Source organism: Helianthus annuus, chromosome 7 (assembly GCF_002127325.2).
Source record: "Helianthus annuus cultivar XRQ/B chromosome 7, HanXRQr2.0-SUNRISE, whole genome shotgun sequence".
NCBI classification, from domain to species: domain Eukaryota; kingdom Viridiplantae; phylum Streptophyta; class Magnoliopsida; order Asterales; family Asteraceae; genus Helianthus; species Helianthus annuus.
Window position 1 is genome coordinate 131,753,809 of NC_035439.2, and position 9,098 is coordinate 131,762,906.

The 9,098-nt window shown below is 33.9% G+C and overlaps 1 long non-coding RNA gene across 1 annotated transcript; it reads right to left on the reverse strand.

Annotated features, from left to right (window-relative positions):
- Positions 1-458: 458 nt before the first annotated feature.
- Positions 459-7,940, reverse strand: LOC110867325. The gene is made up of 4 exons (XR_002551522.2): positions 7,785-7,940; positions 7,166-7,222; positions 1,289-1,345; positions 459-781 (listed from the first exon to the last, which is right to left on the reverse strand). It is a non-coding gene; the product is annotated as an uncharacterized LOC110867325 (long non-coding RNA).
- Between the last annotated feature and the right edge of the window lie 1,158 nt (positions 7,941-9,098).

A 9,098-nucleotide genomic window follows, 5' to 3' on the forward strand; every position in this document is an offset into this window, starting at 1 on the left:
TCTGCCGGTGTGAAGATTGAACTGTAAAACGTTTCAAATCAATAAAACAAGCAGTTAGGAGGAAGAACAGGCTATATCTACTTGCATTTCTTATTATTCCGCATCTGAAACGCAAGAGACAACCTCTGAACGACTCGTTCGGGTCAGCAATCGATCCTACAGAACGACCATTTAGAGTGCTAAAGAAACAATGGATTAGCATTTTCCAACCCCCACGTATAACTGAAAAGAGAAAAATGAGAAATGTAATGTATACGTGTATTGTATTGTAATGTATTGCATAGCATGATCTTGGAGGACATGGGTAGAGCCTTATGTGTCAACTTTGATGATAATTTCAATCAACGAACCCACTAGTCAACTACACCTAGAAATAGGTCTATACGACGCGTATTACTCTGCATGATGGTGAAAAGCCCACTTTTTCACATTCGAAAAAGATAAATACAACATACGAATTTTAACAAAAATTGGGCATGACCCGTTCGTATTATAAGCAATTCTCTGCTTTTAACAATCACTATTCAAACTAAATTCTACGACACGTTTCAAAAGACATAAAAGTTGTAACCATACAAGATTCCATCAAAAGCGTTTTGTCCGAACTACCAAAATAAGATTTAAAATTCTAACTTACCTACAAAACATCCTAGACATAAATTTAACATTTACATTATGAAAGTGTTTTGACCCATTTACAAAGACAACTTTAACCGGAAGCGCATAAAGGGCGATGTGGTGTGTTCGATCCAAGCTCGCCATTACCAAGAGTGAGATTCACCTACATCCATAACACAAACTTACAAGTTAGTTCGGTTAAAACATATTACTAATACAATTTTCTTTTCATCATTATTTGACCCGTTACCGGGTCACTATATCTTTACATCTTTTCATTCGAACTTCTCATATGACAATTTCGTTTAACGGATATAGCACCATCTTGGTTTCCATCATCATCAATCATCCTATTTTATCCGACCCGTTCTCACGGATCATACTTATTCTTACTTTTCAATTTTTCCATACTTCACTAGCTATCTTAACTTCATAACAATTTCATTTTACTTGACCCGTTTAACTATGGGTCAATACGTCACCAAGAACACCTCATACTCATACTTTAGACCCATTTGTACGGGTCGTCAATAGACTTTTCCCTTTTTCTACTAACAATTCGCATTAAGACATTTTACTATAAATTTCCGCATAAAACAACGAACAATTATTTATATGAGAACTAACACAAAATCTACATTCTACATGAGCGAAGTTCATATGAACTTACCGGAGTCGTGCGCTCCTATTGCCTTTGCTTGGTTTGATTCCCCTCCTTTCTTCGACCCTATAAGGTGCATCACATACGCGTTTAGCTTTCGCGTTATACATCACTTACGCACATTTACAACATTTACCATAATGTTCATTACTCACATTTATTTTTTCATATCATCATTAGATCATCAATACTTCAATTTCTCATGTTCATACATAACCAATTCAACTCAAGCATTTCATCGAACACATGGCGTGCGTACTATCTATAAAACATGATGTACAAGTAATTATAGCATATTCATCCTAAATTCATCAATGGATTCCCAATCTTACACAATCAATATCATAATCATACTACATATGATTCATATCAAATTACCTATCTAAACACCTTCTATAACACGAGTTTAACATCCACATTACACAATTTATCCATAAACTTTACTAAACCTCATTACCTTACAATTTCAAGTGGGTTTTACCCCAAACTACTAATACAATCAAAATAGCACATAATATAACCTCTATATGATCATATCATGTAACATTCATGTTAAGTCACACACTTAATCATGGATTACACATAACCCGTTTCATCAAACATCACCAAATCATGAAATTAAACTTACTTGATGTCAAGAATACTTAGGAGATCAAAGTTCCTTGCTCATGCATTGCAAATTCAGCCTTAAACCCCTTTAATTTGATGATTATTTTGCTAGGTTTTTGAGGAAAAAGGTGTCCCCTGACCTCTCTCTCTCGATCGCACATACCCAGGGCCAAACACTGAAGAATTTTCTTTTTATCAAACTTTATTCCTTATTTACACATCCAACCCTTTATCTTTCTTTCTTTTTTTTTTTTTTGTGTTTCATATTAGTTAACTTCATTTGGTTAACTTCATATTAGTTAACTTTATTCCTTACATTCCCATACTAACTTGGTTACTTTTCTTTTGGTTAACATTATTTACATAAAAGGGTTTAAACTTACTATTATTTATAAAACTTTCAAAATGGTAAAATCTATATTTACCATTCTTTATCGTTAAAGCATCACGATTAAAATATTATACTATGACATACGAAATTTGGGGTGTTACAAGTCTACCCCCCTTAAAGAAGGTTTCGTCCCCGAAACCTGAATACATACATTCTGACGAGTTTATCTGTATCCCTTCGTAATTACATACCTCGAACTTCGATAACATGCTTTCATTCGATCATCCCTCGTGATGAATCGGTCGTTACTACTCTAAACGTATCTAATACATTTGGTAATTCAATCTTGTATGAATCAAAACGATCCTATTACATTATTTCATTATTATCATTCAATTGTTAAAGATGATTTCTTAAAACTTATCTGTCAGATTATTCATTCCCGCATACCTCTAACATCTACTTAGGGGAAATAATTATCATAATATCCATACTTGTTCATTCCTATTCATTCATATTAAATCACAAATCAAACATCATTCAATAGTTTCTAACTATTTAGTTTCTACATACTCCCCATCCTTCCAAGGCCAATATCAAGCAAAATTTCTTTCATGTCCTTTGCTTGATAGTTATTTTTATACTTTTCTTGCGATACCTTCGTATAATCTTTACCCGAAACCAATATTTCTTCCACTGATGATCTATCATAACTACATAGTTAACCACAACTTAATGTATACGTTTATACAAATCGTGTACATACTATCCTGCTCTAACCTCTTTACTGTCTATCCCTAGGTTACAAGGGCCATCATAAGTCTTTAATCACGTTATCAATATGATCGTGTAATCAATACTTACATTTGAGCAATTCATATTACACTCTACCACGTAGGGTTGTTTTATAATACGAACCAAGAATCATGCGTATAAAAACCTTAACTCTCGAACATTTCTTTAGAGGTTTATCTTCTAATAATTCCTTACATACGATAGGGAACTCGACAGAGGGTAAGAGTTATTCAAATATCCATTCAAATATTCATCATATTTTACATTCTACTCAACCCCTCTTTATGTAACATTCCTCCTCTAACAGTTACACATTCTTATATTTTCACTCTAGCTTCCTTCGACGTTAACCTTTCACATTTTCCTTACAGTTCTGGCTAATTATTCTAAATTTAGCATACTAAGTGTGTACCCCGCTTTCTTAACAGTTTCTCGCTTTTCTTTCCTTTCTATTACCCATTTTCCGATATGTAGGTCGACTCTTACCATCTTTCCATCATGACATTTCAAGATATCTAATAACCATACTTTATGATAAACAAGAATTTAGAGCCGCCATTATTTCTGTATTGATATGAAGATTATAATTTATTTACTAGCATTATGAGTCATTTACTTCTGCCTTCCACATTACTAACCATACTTGTTCCTTACTATGTCGTTAGAAACAATAATGCTCACCATGAGCCTACTACTTGATTTCTCTATTATTAATATCATCATTCTTTCTAGTCACCCCCTTTTGTGACGTAAAAACTTTGGCTACTAAAGTATGTGTGTATACATATACATATACATATACATATACTTGCCTCAACATTTAGTGACTCTATTACTATTAGTTGCTTGTTAATCCATTCCTACAGTATGGACTAATTCGCACATTTGTACTTCCTTATTGATTTTAGACATACTTGTTATCATTTTACCATTTCTTACAAAAATCTCTATCCTCGTCAGTGCATTAAATCATCCATTTAGGTCTTAGCCCATTATTCATTTTAGTCCTCATAAGTCGATCATCACATGCTTAATACGCAACGTGTTCGGAGCATACTTCTTTCATCATAATCCTATTACCTCAACATCTTTCTATGTATATATATATACATATATATATATATATATATATATATATATATATAATTACTTATACCGTTACATGTTACCACATTTGTCATGTATTTTACTTTTACTCGTATATCCCGTTTAGGTCTACGACGATTAACTATCAACATATCCCTACTCATATTCCCACAACCAGCGGCAACATATCTCACATACGTTCACATACGCATCATTTATATATATATATATATATATATATATATATATATATATATATATATATATATATATATATATATGTGTGTGTGTGTGTGTGTGTGTGTGTCCTTTTTGTCCTACATTTGCTTGACCAACCAGGCTATCTGTGCCACTTACTTGTTATGTTTATACTTATCTTTAATTAGGTGAAGAAAAAGCATCTCCTCGGTTGCTATCATACTTTCCTTTCCACTTAACGACTATACTTTCATCCGTTTACAACCCTTTCTTAAGGCTCTATCCATGCTCACCAGTTAATTATCCTCCTTTAAAATTTTAATTCTACTAACATTTACTTTTTGTTTGACAAAGTTTTCATCCTAAGGGCCATACTATACTCGAAATTCCATCATCCTTTCATGTTCAATATTTTCTAAGCTTAATCGTAATTATCATTCTTACCTTTCATTACATTCTAGAACCATACCATCCTCTTCCGTAATCATTGCTTTTATTCCTTCCTACCGTGTCATTTCTTATCGTTTGTATTCCCTTCGTCCGTCATCTACCTTAAGGATTTTCTACATTCATTACTTCATATACTTTCCATGTCATCTTAAGTTATATTGATACATTCATAATCATATTTCAATAACTTTCATTCCACTTGTACATCATCATCAACATCGGTCACGATAGGCCACATCATGCATGCCTTTCGTTCATAGGGGAATAGAATCCCTCATCCTTCTTACTTACTTTCTCGCGCCATCCGCTACTCAGAACATATTTTATTAACAATTTTTTTTTTTGCTAGGTGTTAACGGTCCTTTATGGCCACACCACATATCTCTCATTATAGGGTTGATAAACCCAACTAGAACTTCATTCACAACCTTCCAATCATATACGTTCTTACTTCGAAACATTTCGACATGACCCGGTTGACATTTAGAAGATCCTAATTATTATAGGTTGCATTTTCAGAAACTTAACGAATTTCATTATTCCGGGTGTTAATAGCCACTTAGCGACCATACCGCATTCCTTTCATCATCCTTGGTGTTAACGACTACTTCGTGCCCACACCGCATACCATTCATCATTTGTGGTGTTAACGGTCATTTCGTGACCACACCGCATACCATTCATCATAGGGCATCATCCTTACCATCATTATTGGTAATATCATTATCATCGTCATTTACACTCACTGCGTCGGCCATCTACATTTACATACTTTATAATATATCGTATCATTCATTCCTTTATCATTCATGCATTATTGGCTTTCAATAATTCATTCTCGTAGGTCATAAAACCATACTATCCTTCATTACGAACATTCTAGACATGTTATTCGAAACAACATTCATTTCTACACTTACTTCATATTCATTCGTTCTTTAACTAATAGCCTTCATGTTATTCAACTTATATTCATGGTTTTATAAACATTTAGGGGCTTTTTCTAAGTTTAACGAAGGTCCGGAGCTGAATTGGAGGCCACGAAATAACAAAGAAAACAAATCAGCAAAAGTGAACCGGGAAGGGGCGTCGCCGACGGCAGTGGGCCGCGTCGCCGACGCACCCCAGAATGTTGCGTCGCTGTACTTTGCGCGTAGACAGGAAATTAGGCCGTCGGGACTCCCAGGTGCGTCGCCGACGCCATAGGGGGTCGTCGCCGACGGGTCGTCTAACCTGCAAACGCTGATTTCTCTTATTTTTACCCACATACTTCATTCCCAAGCCCCGGTATGACCCGAAAAGGTTCCGTGATTTTCCGAAACCTCCCGCAACATCCCGTAATGTTACAACCTAGGTTATTCTATTGAGTTAACTATAAACCCCTTCCCATTTCTAACCATAAGCATAATCAAAATTTACAATTTACTTACTTGCATAGCGCTTCGGAACGAACACACCTCCATACGAGCTTTCGGTTTGAGTTCAAGCATTTTAACTCTAATACTTGAATCTCTCAAACCTCGGCTCTGATACCAACTTGAAAAGCCCACTTTTTCACATTCGAAAAAGATAAATACAACATACGAATTTTAACAAAAAATGGGCATGACCCGTTCGTATTATAAGCAATTCTCTGCTTTTAACAATCACTATTCAAACTAAATTCTACGACACGTTTCAAAAGACATAAAAGTTGTAACCATACAAGATTCCATCAAAAGCGTTTTGTCCGAACTACCAAAATAAGATTTAAAATTCTAACTTACCTACAAAACATCCTAGACATAAATTTAACATTTACATTATGAAAGTGTTTTGACCCATTTACAAAGACAACTTTAACCGGAAGCGCATAAAGGGCGATGTGGTGTGTTCGATCCAAGCTCGCCATTACCAAGAGTGAGATTCACCTACATCCATAACACAAACTTACAAGTTAGTTCGGTTAAAACATATTACTAATACAATTTGCTTTTCATCATTATTTGACCCGTTACCGGGTCACTATATCTTTACATCTTTTCATTCGAACTTCTCATATGACAATTTCGTTTAATGGATATAGCACCATCTTAGTTTCCATCATCATCAATCATCCTATTTTATCCGACTCGTTCTCACGGATCATACTTATTCTTACTTTTCAATTTTTCCATACTTCACTAGCTATCTTAACTTCATAACAATTTCATTTTACTTGACCCGTTTAACTACGGGTCAATACGTCACCAAGAACACCTCATACTCATACTTTAGACCCATTTGTACGGGTCGTCAATAGACTTTTCCCTTTTTCTACTAACAATTCGCATTAAGACATTTTACTATAAATTTCCACATAAAACAACGAACAATTATTTATATGAGAACTAACACAAAATCTACATTCTACATGAGCGAAGTTCATATGAACTTACCGGAGTCGTGCGCTCCTATTGCCTTTGCTTGGTTTGATTCCCCTCCTTTCTTCGACCCTATAAGGTGCATCACATACGCGTTTAGCTTTCGCGTTATACATCACTTACGCACATTTACAACATTTACCATAATGTTCATTACTCACATTTATTTTTTCATATCATCATTAGATCATCAATACTTCAATTTCTCATGTTCATACATAACCAATTCAACTCAAGCATTTCATCGAACACATGGCGTGCGTACTATCTATAAAACATGATGTACAAGTAATTATAGCATATTCATCCTAAATTCATCAATGGATACCTAATCTTACACAATCAATATCATAATCATACTACATATGATTCATATCAAATTACCTATCTAAACACCTTCTATAACACGAGTTTAACATCCACATTACACAATTTATCCATAAACTTTACTAAACCTCATTACCTTACAATTTCAAGTGGGTTTTACCCCAAACTACTAATACAATCAAAATAGCACATAATATAACCTCTATATGATCATATCATGTAACATTCATGTTAAGTCACACACTTAATCATGGATTACACATAACCCGTTTCATCAAACATCACCAAATCATGAAATTAAACTTACTTGATGTCAAGAATACTTAGGAGATCAAAGTTCCTTGCTCATGCATTGCAAATTCAGCCTTAAACCCATTTAATTTGATGATTATTTTGCTAGGTTTTTGAGGAAAAAGGTGTCCCCTGACCTCTCTCTCTCTCGATCGCACATACCCAGGGCCAAACACTGAAGAATTTTCTTTTTATCAAACTTTATTCCTTATTTACACATCCAGCCCTTTATCTTTCTTTCTTTTTTTTGTGTTTCATATTAGTTAACTTCATTTGGTTAACTTCATATTAGTTAACTTTATTCCTTACATTCCCATACTAACTTGGTTACTTTTCTTTTGGTTAACATTATTTACATAAAAGGGTTTAAACTTACTATTATTTATAAAACTTTCAAAATGGTAAAATCTATATTTACCATTCTTTATCGTTAAAGCATCACGATTAAAATATTATACTATGACATACGAAATTTGGGGTGTTACAGATGGGGACATTGTCAGCCTTTGACTGACCTTGAAGTTTGAATTTAACCTAATACGCTATACGATGCGTATTGAAGGTGTCAATTTAATTTTCCAGAGTGTCTCAATAATATGACCCTTTAAGAGTTGTCCTTCCAAGTGCCTTGCGAAAACACACGAAGTTTTAAAAGGATAAATTCTATATAGTTACATATGCATTAACTTCAAGTGGGTCATTATTTTATTTTTTATTTTTTTAATATCTTTTAATTTTTTTAACATTTAGTATTGACACTTATAACCCTTTAATTTTCTAAAAACTTTATATTCAATTTTTACATGCTAATTTTTATGTAAGCGTCGGTATAAATTCAAGTTGATTACGTCTCGTTGAAAATTGGTAGACTCAGGTATAATATATTTTTTAGCTTTTTTTACATACGTCTTCAGTTAGTCTATGTTGTTTTATAATAAGTCGTATAAATTCGGCTTACTTTACGTTTCAGCGCCACCGCAACACGCGATACCATTTTTAACTTAAAAGAACATAATTTTGTACTTATTTTATGTACGTATCAGTATAAGTTCAAGTTGGTGTTCAACATAAAGTTCTTTCACAAATAAGCCGGCTCAAATATAATACGTTTTCGTGCTTATTATTATGTACATCTTCAATTTATCTACGTTTTGACGTAACTTTTGTTTAGAAACGATTTAGGTCTTGACAATACAAATCTGAGTTACTTTTCATTTGGACCCGCCGCAACGCGCGGGGAAATTTACTAGTTGCTAGTACTAAGAACCTGCGTTGTGCGGGCATAAAACCGTAAAAAACTAACGCCGAACTGTTGTTGTGAACCCACGTT